General features: G+C 45.5%; 1 long non-coding RNA gene across 2 annotated transcripts in view; it reads right to left on the bottom strand.

The window, feature by feature from the left end:
* The window catches only part of LOC107318812, a 189,395-nt gene that overhangs the window by 10,394 nt on the left and 161,431 nt on the right, over window positions 1-17,570 (bottom strand). The gene's annotated exons all lie outside the window — the stretch shown is intronic.

Below are 17,570 nucleotides of genomic sequence, written 5' to 3' on the forward strand. Positions count from 1 at the left end.
CTGACATAGCAAAATTCACATTTGCCACCATGACTTGGTATTGGTTTCACAGAGAATTCACCAGGACCAGAGGATTTTTACCACCGCAAGCTGGAAAGAGCCTCTGCAGAGACACACTTTACTGGGCAAAGCCATAAAGGTGATTTGTGAAGTAACATTTAATTTACTGCCAACCACGCCACACTCCAGCTGCCAAGAATTTGACTGACAATTTCTATTTATTTATATCCTGCTATACAATATCTGCATTAATGTTGTAAATTTTTCTGATTGGAATTTTACAGTGTCTGCCTGGATATTTATTGATCATAAAATAATCTGCACAACCTGTTATATTCAAAGCAGGGAGAACGGATGCCAGAGAAACCACTTGACAGGATTTGGCTACCTGTGGCCAGGTAACAGAAGATGCTCAGATGGTATTTTTATGGCTTTATGTATTAATCAAGAACCAGCTTTTTGAACTGCTTTTCTGCCTTATCCCCAAAGCCTCCTTCTGAAACATTTCCAGGAGCCTGCTATTGGTTTATCTATCAGCAACTCCATATGGACCCTGCAACTTGCCTCATTTGCAGCTCCTCACTATTGAGAAATCCCACCTTCACAATGAAATCTGTTGTTTTCACAACTGTTCACTAAGACAGCCTATGAAGGAAGGATTTGGCTCTTTACAAGCAGTCGGACCACCCTCTATCTTTTGGTTTGGGCAGGAAAAGACAGAAGCACAAAATTTCTGACCACAAGGGAAAAACTATGAAACGTGGTCCCAACTGGGAGTTCCCACATATTGCCTGGTAAAGCCTTTTCTTTCATTCACAGTTTCAGCTATGCAGCTTTAAAGCATCTTCAGTGAATTCTGCCTCCTGAGTTTGGGCTTTTTTGTTGTTGTTTTTGCTAGAAGAGACCTTTTCTCCCCTGCAGAAATCAGAGTAGTAGTGCATGCATCCAATGGAGGGAAGCACTGAATGTGTACCTGCCTCACTGTGTGCACTCGGTCACAGCTAAGTCCACCATCCATACAGCATCATCATGCAATCATTAAGTGTGGAAAAGACCACTAAGATCATCAACTCCAACAGTCAACTCATGCCCACTAACCATGTCCACTAGCCATGTCCCTCAGAGCCATACCTCCACTGCTCTTGAACACCTCCAGGGACTGTGATTCCACCAGTCCTCCCCACCCATCCCTCCTCTCTACAAGGCAACACCCAAATCTTCCTTTCCTTCAGCTGCTGTAATCTCCCATTGCACAACACCTGCACAAAGACCCTTGGCAACCATGTCAAGCAACGCAGGCATGCACATACATACACAGTCCTACTTGTCCTAGCAAGGCTATCCCCAGCTTAGGGCACACACAGGTTCGCATCCACCCTCCCACTGTCCCCCGGGCATCCTTCCTTTAAGCTCAGACACCTTCTCCCTACAAGCACACGCATCTCATGCCCAATCCATCACACAGGAACCTTCTCACCAGTCTCCTGCCAGTGCAACACTTCTACACAAACACAGCACACACACACACACACACACAGACCCTGCTACTCCTGCCCACCGCTCCTTTGCCTTCTCCTGCTCTCATTCATTAAGAGCCCAGATTTAGCTTGCTTCTCTCCCCATGAATGCTGCACTAGCTGTTTATTCCTGCTGCTTTCCAAGACCCACAACCTCACCCCTCATTAAACAGCTTTCTCTTCTCTACATCAGCATAACAAACCAGAGTCTGACAGTTTGCATTTTAACCTCATTAGCTGTGGCCAGGCAGCTTGATGGACAAGGTTCCCTTTTACTATTGATTTAAGCCATTTATGCGATAGAGACCCTTTGAAATTCATTACAAGCACAATACAGAAGAAAACAAAAAACCTCTTTGATGTGACCAAGTTCCCTAGAAATCCCCCCACAAAATGCCCCCTCCCAGCATATGTTACAGGTCTGTGCTATTTGTCTTTGCCTATCCAGGATGAGGTAGTTACATGAGCGTGCAGCAGCTGGTGGAGCATCTAATGGACCTGGGAATAAAACCACACCAAAATAAAACAGCAGCTGAGGCTGCCTACAACTGGGCTGTTACTGCAGCATATGCCCTGGATCTGACAGCATCCCCTACGGGCAGGGAAGCAAAGGAAAGATGGGCTCTGCTCAAGGCTCCCTGCATTTCATTCCTGCCACAGCCACCGTCAATCGGAGCACACAGTAACCTTTTCAAGCTCCATAAAGCCCTTCACAGATTACCCTTTAGAAAGCAGGAGATGGAAGCAGACCCCTCTGTCCCCTCCAGGCAGATGGAAGAGAGAGGTCTCGGCCTTCCCCCGGGTTGCAGAGCTCCAGACGAAAGGTTAACGGCACGATGTAATCATAAGGTACAAGTATGGGGCAGGAGCAGGGGAAATTATTTCCTGCTGAATTGTGGCTGCCGTTATTCCCAGAGAAAAGCAGCAGGTATTCAGGAGCTTCTCATTAGCCAGCATGATTTCCATTAGGCTGTCTATTAACGTTTTGTGGCCGTAATAAACACCTACATAATTAACACACAAAAAAATGAGTTCTCTCTAGGCTAAGAGAGGAGGCCAGAACAAGCTGGGAACAGCAGAGACAGTCTGGTTCCTGCTTGGAAATTTCTGCCAGAAAAGGAATCTCTCCTTCTATCCTCTCAGGACAAATTTCCTTACAAAGAGTCAGGATTTAGTGTTCCAGTTTTCCCAGCTCAGTCTACACCTACCTCTAGCACGCAGCCAGAACGCATTCTTACACAGTAGGGTAGAATTTATCTCGCACATCCCACAGGGGAAATTTGGGGCAGCCCGTTATTCCCCAGTCCCCTGACACAGAAATATCTTCCTCCTAAAAACTGATGGGGCAAGAAATACCTTGGGAACGCGTGTGTGATCCCAGCAAGCAGACAAGCCTCAGGAGCTCATAAAAGGCCCCCACGGAAAGAAGATGGGCTCATTACAACTTGAGCGTGTTTATAACCATGAAGTACTCCAACACTCCAGGTCTGCAGTGAATTAATGGGAACACTGTGACAGAGAGGGAAAAATAGACCTTCCCCATGCCTCCATCACTGGCTTTCCATGCCTCCTCCATCCTGCTCCGTGCCTTAACAGCATTTCTGAACACTGCACTCACAGGGGGAAGCACACAGGTTGCTATGACTCCTTCCCAACCCCTCATCCCCAGATAATTGCCAATGGTAACCCCATGCATGGGAGGTTGAAGACATGTCATTTTGACAGGGCTGCCTGTCCCCCGCCTCTGGCTTCAGAGTTCTGCTACTAAGAATACGTACGCCCTTTATCATGGCTTTGAAATAGAGAGAGACACTTTGGAATTCAATTAGTCAAACAGTTGCCACAGCAACAAAAACATATAAACTTAAATGATTTATACTCACAGACACCACTTCAAATAGGAATAAATTTAATACAGCAGCTGGGAATGAAATGCATTGTACAATAAGAAAATTGTATTTTTTCTCTCCCCGATGATAGGCCTCAAGGTCTTAATGCAATATAGATGAAAAAAGATATTTGGGCAGAATGAAGCAGAATACATTGTGCTGTATGTACAATGCCTGCTTGGAGAGTACAACACATAATGAGCACGTACATCTAATCACAGAGCTCCAATTCTGTTTGCAGACAGCCACAGATCAAAGACTGCAGCTAGCAAATTGACTGCTTGGTTTCACTTTCTTTCTTTGACTCCCTTCCATCTCACGAAACCTTTCCTGTCAGCCCCCGCCCAGGAGGGAAACAAATCTAACCTTATTCCAGCAGCTTCTCTATCTGCTATAAAGCCAAGCCCTAGACTGGTAAAGTGAGATTTGTGCCTGTGTTTATTTTCGAGCAGAAATGCTTTGGTTCATGCATAGTTATAGGAGTCCAAGTAGAAATTAATTCCAATGAATGTGCAGGAAAATATTTCCTCTGCAGGAAAACAGCAAAAGCTTGCAAGCAGACCCAGAATAGCCTATCTGAGTGACAGTCACCTGCAGTAGTTTTGCCCATTAAAGGTTGGACGTGTGGCAAAAGCTGACTTAGGACAGTACTGGGGGAGGTTGCATGCTTGTAGTTCATCTACCTCCATTGATGCACCAAAGGCAGCTGCTGCCAGTGCCTGGATCAGTAACAGCCAACATCCAGGGCAAAATGAAGTGGCTCCAACCACTGCCCTTTTACCATCTACCATCACCCACAAGCAAAAATTACCATTTTCCAAACAGGCATTTTGGAAGCCATCACCTAGATCCAACAAAGCCTGATCAACAACAACACACACTACCTCTAGTGGGAAACAGGCTTTATTCTAACTATAAACAAACACACACAAAGGCTGCAATTCTAACAGAAGTTACGGGCTCCTCAAAGGAAAACAAAACAAAACCACAGCAAAAAAAACATCACACAGTGAGGCTTTATGCTTGTTTTAGGTAGGAGGTCAAGAGTACATCATCAGAGCTGGCAGGTGGGGGTAGAGAGTTCATGATGCTTTGGGCACAGATCAAGATCAACACCTGCAACTCTCTTCGGCAGCTTTGGAAAGGAAAGCATGCAGATGCAGAACAACAGCTAAACAAAGCTAATAATGAAATCGTATTTATGTAGACAGGAAGGAAGCTCAATTGCCAGGAGAGTACTAAAGTCTACAAGTGTAAATACATACCAAATAAGTCAGCTTGACGAGATGCCAAGTTTGTTCAGCAGAGTGTGGCACTTTACTGCTGAAGTGCTCCTGTAGCAGGGAAACCAGGAAAATGTCAAAAAGGTCAATGGGTGAAATGCGTAGCTCCATTAGGAAACTCTGAAAACAAGCTTGTATCAATATGGTTTAGCGCTATCTTTCTCACCTGCAAAGTGCCCACTGATCCTGCCATACTGAAGCACAAGCATCTCTGTGTATTGCTGATCTACAGCTCGCTACTCTCTTCACAAGGCAAAATAGAAAGAACTCAATTTATAAACAAAGGAGCTGAGTTACTGAGTTTAACAGCTTGAAGGCTCCAGATTTCAAGCACACACTCACAGAAATAAATTCTGTCATCTGGCAACACTGAGCTCATCAGGGATGTAGATGTACAAAGATGATCCATGATGATGCTCATGTGCCTGGAGCACTTCTCTAAATAGGGGCTGAGAGATCTGGGCTTGTTCAGCCAGGATAAGATTAGGCCTCATCCCTTGAAGTGTTCAAGGTCAGGTCAGATGGGGTTTTGGCATCCTGGTCTAATTGAAGTTGTTCCTGCCCATGGCAGGGGGCTGGAACTCTGTCTTTGAGGTCCCTTCTGACTCAAACCATCTGATGATTCCATGATATGGTGAAGCAACTGCGTGAAGATTTGTAGGGCATGTATGGCCAATATTTGACTAAGGAGAGTAAAGTAAATTAGTAGTTTTACAATACCTCTGAGCCCCTTCTCTTAAACTAGACCATTCATGGGCTCTGAGTCAAGGTAAAAAAGGAAAGCTACAAAAGAGTAAGAAATAGTACAATCCATCTCTGAAGATGCTTAGAGCCATCACATCATTTGGACCACAAATCAACCTTCCACGGGTCACAAAAGATCCTGAACAGTTAAAGGATGGAGGCAGAACAAAAAACTAACAACTTGTGAAAGCAAAAGCCTTGATGCAGCTGGGAAGCTCCCTCCATCCCCCTTTTCCCATGAAGGTAACATCTGTTCTACAACTTCCCTGCTCCTTCTCTCTTCAATACGATAGCACAGAGAACAGCAAGCTGGCATGTCCAACCACACTCCACTGCTTCTGGAATAGAGGACAAAGCAGTTCAGCAGCCAGCTCCTCACACCACAAATTACATTCATCATCATCTTTACAGGCCTATACACAGCTGGCTCTCCTGATGATAATGTGTTCTACAGTTTCCCTTGCTGGCGTGGCTTATGTTAATACTCCATTAACATTGCTAATCAGAGGCAGACTTCTGGCAGCATCTCCAGGGGATGAGCAAATGTTGTCCTATGCCTTTTAGTTTAGGAGATCAGACTTTCAGATGAAATCCATTCCTAACATCTCTGATTTCAGCAATTAAATGAAGTTGCCACATCTGGGAGCTGTTCAATGCTGGATGCATGTGCTTCTTACTGCTCCAGAATAAGCCCTTTTAAACCCCTTTTATGCCAACCCTCAGAAATATGAGGGATGGAACTTTAATTCACATGGGAAATCAAAGGCTGCTAGAAAGATGAGATGAAATCAAATCAAAGATAAAAGGTACAGAAGGTCCTAAAGGTCTGAAAGTGCAGGTGGCTTCATCCCAAGAGATGAAAAGCTTTATATGGCAAACCTTAGTCACAAGGGATGAAAACCAAGACATGCAATGCAAGATGTCCACAGAGCCCCAAGGAGGTGCACTGGATTCCTCCTAACTGCAGTATGGATACTATATGTCTAATGCCTGTTAAGTCCTCTCTTCAGAGGCAGCTTCCTGAAGGAGACCACCATTTTCAAGTCTTAAAGATATCCTTGTCCTCCCTTTCTCCAGCTCATGCCCAGTTCTGCTTACCCCACCCAGAAAACTAGGCCTTAGTTTGATCTAAGATCCTAATAGCCTGAAGTTGTCCAGCAGAGGTTCAGACTGGATAGTAGGAAGAATTTCTTCCCAAAGAGTGGTGAGGCTGCCCAGGGAGGTGGTGGAGTCTCTGTCCCTGAGGGTGTTCAATGAAAGGGTAAATGCAGTCCTTGGGGTCATGTTTAGGGAGCAATATTAGTGGTGGACAGGCTAGATGACCTTAGAGGTCATTTCCAATCTTCCAACCCTATAATCTATTCCTTCTTATATTTTGGTAGTATTCTGAAACCTACTGCATTGCAAAAGGAATTTATTTTTATCCAGGCACCTCAATACATTCTGGTATCAAGAAACTGCCTGGAAGTTCTAGCTGCATAGATAAAAGCAAGGTGATCTCCTTCATTAATACGATTTTCAAGCTACCTTAGATTTCAGGTGATTCTCCATAAGACTCAGAGGGTAAAATTAATGTTTGTTAAATAGAGCAGGCAAAAGCAAAAGCAAAAGCCTACACAGTGGAAATAAAGTTATTTCCAAAGAAAATACCATAAATGAGGCAGAATGAAACACAAACATTGGAAAGGAGACGTGCAGCTCCCCAGCTCCCTCGGCAACATGCAACAGATGAGCAGAAAATGGTGCAGCTGAAGTAGCGCAGTGAGTCTGATCAGCAAATTCATGCTCTCATTCAAACAGATGCATAAACCCATCTCCAGCCAAAATTAAGGAATGCTTCCTCTCTGCTTTTCTCCTTCCTCTCCCCCTTGCAGAATTCCTCCACCTCTTGACATCTTGTCTTACACGGATCTTCCATCTCAGGAAGTGAGTTCTCAGCAATACGCACATAAGGAAGAACAGCTTGGTTTTAACAAGCAGCTGCAGACCAGTCACATCTCGCAGCACAGCCAACACTTGCCTTTCCCCCCAAAAAGCCAACTTAATTAACGGAAAAGAAGGAGAACTCACAAACAAATAATCTTCATCAGCATCTAAATGATTAAGTGGTATATGACTCATACCCATTTGGAAAGGTTTCTCCAGAGCTCCCCAGGCTTCACCAGAACCCATTTAGATGCACAGATCAGATATGCAGTAGCTGCAGGGTTTATTTCAAACACTTCAGGAGTGCGGTTTCTACGCTCACTCCTTTTAAAGGTCTGAATTTCCATTTCAGCCGAGGATGTTCACCAAAGATGATGAAAACTGCGCATACATAGAAGGTCCACAGCACACCGATACAGCCTTCAGTCACAGCTCGGAAGTGATTTCTAATATAGCCACAATTTAATACAATAATGTGCTTCGGAGCCATTAATTAACTCACTGCTCTCTGAGGAAACTCTCATTCCCTCCGCTATTCACGTCAACCTCGAAGGACTGCACACCACTATGTGCGGAGGCGCGAGGTTTCTGTGGGATGGAGCTGAGCAGACTGTGGGCAGGTGCTATGAAAACTTCCTTGCACAGCACTTCAGAGCAGCTCCGTCACAGCTCCATCGCCTCCTGCAGCACCAGCACCAATGCTCAGCTCAGCTCCCTGCGTCCAAAACAACAGCCACCACAGCACCCCCCCCAATCCAAGGTCCAGGTGTTGCTTTTTCTAGCTTCAGTGGGAACTGCCCATAAAGGGAAGATGAAAAGTAGGTAGCAAAAAATTACACCTGTTCTCCCACTGCATAACTTGTCCTCTCTCATTATACATTATTCAGATGTGCTCACCTGATCATTTACACTTTTGTCTTTTATATGCAGTGTCGTAACATGAGTGAACAGTGAGTTCATAGATACCTCAGCTCTCACCCTGGCTGGATGAGGGTTAACTGCTTGGAGCAAGAATTGAGACCCAAAATCTAGCGACGATGCGTGCCTCCTCTATTGCTCTGCAATATTAACTATTCCGCAATTCACTTCTGTTTTGTTTCAGCAGCTTCCCTCCTTGAATCATCAGAGAGCAAAATTGCTTCAAAATAATACCCAGCTATGTGGAAGGTTATTTGGAGAGGGAAAAAGCAGAGTGTTACTCTAGATTTACATAGTGCCTAACTCACACATTTTGCTCACAGGGTAAAGTCGACTAATGCATATTTTTTCCCCCCAGAGCCGGCGCCCCAGGAGCCCAACCTCTGCTTTCTGTCATACGGACAGAACACCATCCCTTACACGCTGATACCTCTTACTGCAAAGGCTTTCAGCTCAAGAGGGGATTTTTTTTCCCCAGTTAGGAACAGTAATGAATGAATTTTAGGTAAACTCAGGCCCCACACATCCATCTAATATTGCAGGTTAGTACTTTTGAAACCCGTAATAGAGCGGTCCTGTCACAGCATATAACATCTCTGGGTTTGCCTAACATCACTGCACGCTCCATCCAGTGGATAGAGAATACATTTATGGGGTTTCCACTGCACTTGATTCTCTCTTTCCCCGCATACAAATGAATCTTAAAGTACAGATTAATATTTAAACAATCAGGACTACAAATATCTTCCAACCTGCCCAGACAAGAAAGTTCTTGTATGGGAAAAAAGAGTGGGGGAAAAAAAATATATCTTTACAAATAGGAATTTACTTTTCATTTCCGCTCCCTTTGATATAACCAGGATTAACTGCATTTCATCCCCTTCTAAAGGACACGTTGGGTCCCCAGCTGTTTTTCCGCAGTCAGTCCCTGGAGAACCAAAGATTAGGAAGTTAAATGAGTTCGGGAATTTCATCTTCGCTTTTAATTAATTTGAAACAAATACACTCTGATGACAGCATCAAAGCAAGACTGCCAAACTTACTCCATCTGCATAAGGAACCAGCACCAAAGAACCTGGGATCTTACCAATGGTTTTAACCCTTATTTGCTGCTACTACAGCCCCAAAGTTGGGGTGGAATAAGCATTCAAGGCTTTAGCAGTTGTCACCCCTGCATACCCCACGTAGACATCCTCTGCTCCAAGCACAGGAGCTATCCTGCCCTATAGTTCCTTTCCCAGTGGCTATCAAGAGTCTCTGGAAGAACAACAACTGTCAGAAATGCATCTCACTGGGTTGGAATCACAGAATTACTCAGACTCTGAGGAACCAAACTGATGTTTCTCTGCTTGGAGCCAGACTTCCAGCTCTTCCACTGTGTGTTACCTGAGTTACAAAACTACAAATGAACTCTGAGTTCTTCATATGGGGGAAGAGGGGGGGGGGAAAGAGGAAAACCAGCCTGGTCATCCTGTTTTCTTACCAGTATCAGCACTGGTGGTGTGACAGAAGCTTGCTGGTTTTTTTTTGACTTCCAAAGGCAGAGAGGGGTCAGACTGAAGCAATAAGACAAGTGTTCTGTTGTTGTGGTGCCGATGAAGTGAGCTATGGCAGGAATGAGAGCATTCGGCCAGGGATACTGAAAATCTATCTGGAACTGGAGGTTAAATCTGAAAACAGCCAACTCTAATTTTGGCAGAGAGTTTACAAGTGTTGGGGAAGCCATTCTGCAGGGACTACAGCCCTGGCTGTCAGAAGCAATAAAAGCTCAGCTCAAATAGCAATTCAGAGATGGCCAAGGGAGAAGAACAGGTAGGAAAGTGGTCTGGATTTACTGATCTGACAGGAAGATTCACTTATACTTAGCCCCAATAAATGGAAAATTGAGCGAGGAGCCACATTTGCAGTGGAAATTAAGCTAAAAGAAGCAAATAATGTGGAAGAAAAGATTTGTACCCATCAAACCATGTTGAAGGTCTTCAGGAGAGACCTTAAGCACACCACAGGGGAAGGAATTAGCTTAAGCACCACAGCCCCCACTGGGGGCTAACTCAATGGGTGCCTCTCATCCATCACAGCTTTGTTCTTCCTCTCTCATTCCTGTTTTGCCAATACAAGGCACAACGACATGGGCTACCGAGGTGAAGATGAGAACAGATGGGAAAGAACCACATCTGGCTACGTTGCTGAGAAGAGAGGCACTTAATAGATATACATACATGCAGACAGTGAGCACAAACACTGAAGAACAAAAAAACAACCATGCCTAGAGGAAGATTTTGTTCAGACCTGAGGTGCCAGCAACAACACAGCTACGATATGATTCTGTTTGCACAGGTAACCAGCACGGAGTCTGAGGTTAATTTCACAGAGCCTTCACAGATGCGGAAGGAGATTGCCTCATTTAAATTAAACAAAGATTCCTATGGCTGCTGCTGTGCAGTCGCTTCTCCTCTGCAACTGAGCACCGGCATATTTACATGGGGGCTTCTGCGGTCGGGTGTAAGCTGTTTTCAAGATATTTCTTCTGCTTGCAAGGCAATCTATGAAAAAGGATGAGGCTGGATGTCTTGGAATGCAAAGTACTGAGCTGGATTTTAAGCACAGCACAATAGCAAATGGGTTATACTTGGCTTTTTTTTTTTTTTTTTACTATTCAGCTGGTAGCAATAAGCCAGTGCTTGGCTTACTCCTCTACGGAGCCAAATTCTTTATCATGAAATAACAATAGGAAAGAAAGGCCTGTAAAAGAAGGAGGCAGGCTTCTCTAAAGTCACTCTAAGTCTGTCTTCAAGCTGAGCACAGTAGATGCAACTGCTCTGCCCCCAGCCCTCTCAGGGGGAATCCTGGGTTCCTCGATTAGAAAAGCCACAGTTCAGCCTTGTCTCTGGCTAGTGAGAAAAGCCCGGATGTACCATGTACAGGGCAGGACTACAACTTGAGCAGCTCCTCAAGGCAGTGCCCAGCAGTAAAGTGCAGGCAAAAGCCCTTCCAGGCAGCAGCAGAGCACAGTTCTGCTCATGCTTTGCACTGCCGCAGCAGAAGTGCAACATTAGCAGCACAAGTATCTGGAAGGATGATGTTCACCCAGAGGCTCCTAATCTGAGCATCCACTTAAGGCAGAGAAGAGATAGTCCTCAACAGCAATGAATAGAAAAGGCTTCTTAAGTAAGACTGATGGGCACAGACAGATCTCCTGGCGCTCTGCTTCACCAGCTCCCAGATCTGTATCAGCATCACATACATTATATGGTCCTCTTTCTGGCTAGGGGCACAGTCATGGTTCAGTGTTTTAATTAGTCTACTCTAGGCTATCTCGGCCATAAAGGCTCACAGAGAGAAAGATAAACACTATGCAGAAATCATGTTAATTTATAAAATATTCAATTAAGGAAAACAAACAACATAAACTAAGATCATCAGAGCTAAAAGATGGGGAAGCCATCCTGCTGGGAGTCAGCTGCCTCTAGCCTTGAGCAGGAGAACATATTCCTTCTCTGCACTTCTTGCACCAGAAAGGCTCATGGAGAACAGGGCTGCCTGGGAGGTGAAGCTTCAGAGCAGGCCCTGCTGCAGGAGGACCTTTAAAGGTCCCTTCCAACTCAAATGATCCTACAGTTCCATGATTCTAAATGGGGATGCTGGGAACAAGAGCAGCAGCACGTTCTGCCCCCAAGCCTGAGCATGCAGCTGCAGGAACAGCAGATACATTTAGGGCTGGATGTCACATAGGAAATGAGGAGTGAAGGAAATCACCACGCTTAGGGATGGAAAGGTCCATTTGCTCTCTTCTCTCCTAGCCCACCACTGACAGATTGCTCCCCTGCGCTTTGTCCTGTGTTTAATGACCCAAGCAAACAGGGCTTCTGTTTACTCTCTCAGGGAATGACTCTTCAGCTTCAGGAAACTCCAGGGGAAGAAATTTTGCGGTTGCCCCAGTTAAATAAATGGAGTGGAACACAAGGATGAGGGTAAATAGCACCTTTTACCCATTCCATACCTCTGAAGTATGCAAGGCTGGCTTAGCCCTCCCACCATCAGTACTCCAGGAAACCTTTTTTGCCAGTGTGGATCTCAGCTGAGAGCCCAGCATCAGTGCTGTGCAGTCAATCTTTCCCTGCCAGGCTGTGAAATCAGAGTCCGCCTAAAGCCCATGAAGGCACAAAGCAGCGAGCTGTCTGGGCTGCTGGCCCTTGGCTTTCCTCCTACACCACTCTGCAGCACATTTCCTGCAGGCCCAGTGTTGCTTTCAGAGAGGGGAGGAAAGCAGTGACCCTGTGAGCATTAAGAGCACTAAGCCTCCCTCTGGGGAACAGAGAGACAGGACCGCTCTGGCCTCAGTACACAGCATGTGTTACTATCTAAGATTCTCATTATCTCCAATGGAAGCTGTGATTTGTTTCTCAGTTCTCATTTCTCTTCGCACACAGTTGCCTCTCTTTTAAAGGCAGCTTTTCCTAAGAGCTCTGGCCTCAAAGGTTCTTTTTTTTTTCCCCACCCCTCCCGTGTGAATTACAGATGTCACAAACACCTCTGACATGGCGCATGGTTGCTCATTCAAATGCAGAGTAGCTGAAGGGGAAAACAAGTCTTTAGATCTATAGCATCCCCTGGGGATATCAGCTTAGGACACACGTGCGTGCCAGTGATAAGCCAAACTAGACACTGGATGTCACCAGCACTCCACTGGAAACACAGAGGAGGGAGCAGGTATCTGGCAGTAAAAACATCCACTCTTAAAGCAAAAAGTCTGGCTAGCTAAAGGAAGAAGAGTTGGCAAGGCATGAATTAGTGAGGATCATCTAACATACCATAGGAACCGGAATAAATCCAGCAAAGGAGATCCAACTGAGGAGGTGAAGGAAAGGAAATTGCTATTCTAGTTTGGAAGGATGAGCAAGACCAAGGAAGGTGCAGGAATCTCCCAAACATTCAAGAGACAACAAGCCTTAAAAAGCAGCCAAGAAAACTGATGGTGGTTTGGACAAGTCCACACTTTTCCCTGCAGATCCTAAATGCTATCATGTCTGGTGCTTTCAGGAATGGTCCAACCTCACAAACACATTGCATAGCAGCTTACTGCAAAAGTGTCTGGATTACAAGGCACACAGCAGCTTGGGAAGATATGACCCACACTGGTCTGCCACACTGATAACACACAAGCATGGATCTCCCCAGAGCTCTACAGAATTGCAGGTAGAATCCTCTGACTGTGGGAAGACTTAATGTACTAAATCCTTACAAGGAGGGATTTCCCATCCGTACGTGCACATTCCTTACAAGGAGGAATTCCCACCTGTAAGTGTACATTGAAACTGCCCAACATAGACTTAACCAAAAATCAGAATGGAGATTCTTGTGAGTGCATTGAGCCTTGGCAGCAACAGGTGAGATTGACATACACATCTCCCTCCCTGCTCTGCCACAAAGATTTGGGCGGAGGCATGAAACACAACATCAAGCTCTGGACAGTTGTGGCTTTATTCCAGTTTAGGAGGCTTTCCTAACATGAAGGGCTTCCTATCTGACTGTATAATGATGCTGCATGTCTTGTTGCTTTGCTTGGCCACCCCATCTAAGCACACCCCTGTTGAATACCTGGCTCTGCCGGAGTTCTGAGGAAGGCATGCACTAGAACTGACTGCCACTGTAAAGGAAAGCACGAGCTGACCTTCGGAATACAGAGGCATCAAATTAAATTATAACATTGCTGATAATCACCAGACCAAGGATTAAACTGATTGGGGCCCTGCCAGTGCAGATTTAGCTTTCATTAAGTCCTGCCCGCAAATCAGGCCTGCCCATACTCTTACTCTCAAAGTTATCACATGCATAAACGCACAGAGGGAAAGCAAAAAACCAAAGTACTTTACTATTTAAAATTCTAATCCTTTCAAGGTCTGGAAATACCTGGGGTCCAGCTACAGCACCGCCTATACAACATCTGCCGTTAGAAGTGAAAAGCTGAAAGCAAATCATTTACACGAGGGTTTAAGGATGCCGAGAAACTACAAGAGCAAGGATGTAATCAGTGGCACAGAGAAGGTCTGAAAGGAGCTCGTCAATCCCTATGAAATACAGCAAGAGGCTTATTTAATTTCTGTGTGTGTGTGTGTATGTGTGTGTAAATTTCCTAAACAGCTGACCTAAATGAGTTCTTACCACGATCTGATAGCCTAGGACAACAGAGTAATCCTTCTAATAGGATTACAGGCTGTGCTAAAGGAGACTTCAGGCTTTTACGCTCTGCATTGTAATATGTAGACATGCATGCAGAAACCCTGCCTAGCACCTGTAAAAATAACACTTTCCCCATTCACCCCGCTCAGCACACAGACCTTCTCACCCCATCTCATCCCCTCTGCAATTGCTATAAAGCAGTCATCAATCTGAGATGGAGAGAAGGGGGGGGGGAAGAAGTCCAAGAGCTGAAATCAAAACTGGACAGATGGCACTGTATGGAATTAGCACCCAAAGAGGCCCATTTCTACAGGGCTCTGAGGGGACAGGCATTACCTTGATGCCCTTCGGTGCTTCCAACACTGTTCAGGCAGGCAGAATAAAATGACTGCCACTAAGGTTTGCAGGAGACACAAAAGCTGGCAGAGTGATTCAGCAGGAGGTCCCACAGAGCTTTGCAAACCTGCTGGTACGATCAGCCTGTGCAAACCAAACACTTTAACTCAGGCAAACACACAGGTGCGCACCAAGGAACAAACAAATTAGGACAGAGCCACCTTCCAGCTGTGGGAGGTATGAGGGAGTGTCTGTGCAATGAAAAAGCAAAGCACTCCAAACAGTGTTATTTTTTGATAGAGAAGTAACTGCCTGAGCTCTCAGAGAATTAAGCAGTCAGTAGAGTCTATCAAGTAGTCAGCCTTCTGTTAAATGCAAAGGGATGGGGAGCTGGCTTGCAACTTCAGACTGCACTGGTCAGACCGATGCCAGCACACAGACAGCAGCTTTCACAAATGCCTTCTGCAAAGGATGTAAAAGAGTGGAAAAGTTGGAGATGATGCTGGAGAGAATTATATAAACCACCTGAGGAAGTGGGGAAGATGTTCTGATGTGAGGGACTAAGAGGAGCATCATAAAAAAAGATGGTTGCAGGGGACAACAGCTTAGCAAACTCCAACAGCAGAGATCTCAAATACCAGACAGGCTTCTGCTTGCACACAGGAAAGCAGAGCAAGTACCAACAGCAGCTGGAAGATAAAAGCAGAGGAACCCAAATGGGAAAGCAAGCGTTTTGTTTGCAATGACGAGGACCAAGAAGAAAGAACAGGTTCTCTTATGCCTTGAAATCAAAGACTGCAAAACAGCTGGTAGTACCCCTGGAAGGTGTCCTTTGAGCCAAACATACTCCTTTGCAACAAGAGACAAAACACAGAATGGCTTAAGGCTGGAAGGGACCTTAAATATCATTGAATCTCCAGACCCTCTCCTCTGGACAACCAGGCAGGCATCCCCATATGAGGAATGACCCCATCTCCTCCTAACTGGCAGTAAGGAGGAAAGAGCAAAACAAAACCCCAACCTCACTTCACTGCAGGCCATTTGGGCAACTGGGAAACAGCCTCTCACCCATACGATACACATTAATTCATAGAATCATAGAACAGCTTGAGTTGGAAGCGACCCCAAAGCTCACTGTGCAGCAAAAGAAGGAAGCAACAGTGCCTTCTAGCCAGATACAAGTACTACCAAGCCATAGAAGATAACAAAGAACAAAACTTAGCTCACCCCCTCCAACTGGTAATGACTCAAGTACCATCTCTATCCAGCTGCTAGCCCTTAAATGAGGGTGAGGAAGGGCAGGCCCAGAGTACACCCCTTCCAGTCACCTGAATACAGAGTGGGTCAGCCACTCTGGTGCTCAACCATTTGTTCAGGCCATAATCTGGCAATTCCACTGCAGTCATCTAGGTCTGATCCCCCTGCTGTGGACAGTGTAGACAATCACTACGACAGGCACCACATGAATTCACAAAAATTCATCCCAATCCCGTATCTGCCCCTCTTCCTCAATCCCCACTTTCTCCATTCCCAGCCCAGCATCACTTCCAACAAGGCCGAGAACCAGGGCTCCTTCTGGCAGCTCCCATCAGCAGCAAGTCAATTATGGAAAGAGTTCTTAGTGAAACACGTCTTCCTTGCATTGTCTGGGACTCCACCACAGCTCCCAGGCACACAAAAGCTGCCGGCTTAAAGAATGACAGAGCTGGGTGAAAAGCAGTGTGATGGGTCGAGCATCCGGCAGGACTGGAGCTTCAACAGCAACGTGGGGAATTTTCAAAGGCATTTGTTTATCGAGGCCATGTGCCACTGTTTGATTGTCTGAAAAACCCAGGAGGGCACCTAAACACAATATCTCTCAGAGAGTGACAGTCAGGGCAGTCATCACTTGGTATTAAACAGACACCTTCAATACAGAGGGAAAAAGACTACAAAGGAGGCATTAAAACAGCAGTTACATCTTTCTCTTAACCCTGATGCCTGTTTCAACTTCTCAGCCTGTCATTATGGGCTGCCCCAGGGGACAGCACAGTGGATGAACAGCACAAAGAGGCACAAGCAGAAAGCAATGCTGGTCCACCAGCCCAGCACAGAGGAGGAAAGCCCCCAGTGCAGAGCAGGGGGATGGCATGCAGTTACCAACACTGGGCAGACCACCCCTTTCCGACTGAAAGCGATGATAAAGCAAAGGGATGGCTGTTTTCTCCCATGCCAGAGGAATGGCATTGCTGGAAGTTTGCTTTCACATTCTTTGTTCAGCTCTGCATGCCAGGAAAGACATCACGATGGCCTCACCTTCTGTGGGCCTGCTTCCAAGAGCAGCCATTAAAACTGCTAGAAACTTTGCAAATCTCATCCTGCCTGTCCCCAAACTTGTTGGTACTGTTCTTTAAGAGAAACCAAAGACAGGAAAAAAGTGATTTTACACTATGCAAGCCTGAGCTTTTTCTCTCCTCTTTTACCACTTGGGTGAAGAGGAAAATGCTAGAAAATTCAGAGCCTTCAAGATAAAACCCACATTCCTCACATAGAGGACTCAGGGGTGGTTTAAGGCAGTGAACAATTCCTCGTGTTCAAAAACTGCACTGTCAAACCTCCACTCACAGCCGTTCTGACAAGCACCAACTGTAAGCCCTGTAAGGTTTGCTACCCATTAGCATTCTCAGATGATTCCTTCCTCTATTTGATTGTCACCGAATGCAAATATCAGTTCTTCCAGATATTCTTATGCCCTGTAACAAAAGTAAGGAAGCCAGAAAATAATCTGAATACCCACA

This window comes from Coturnix japonica, chromosome 10 (assembly GCF_001577835.2).
Source record: "Coturnix japonica isolate 7356 chromosome 10, Coturnix japonica 2.1, whole genome shotgun sequence".
NCBI classification, from domain to species: domain Eukaryota; kingdom Metazoa; phylum Chordata; class Aves; order Galliformes; family Phasianidae; genus Coturnix; species Coturnix japonica.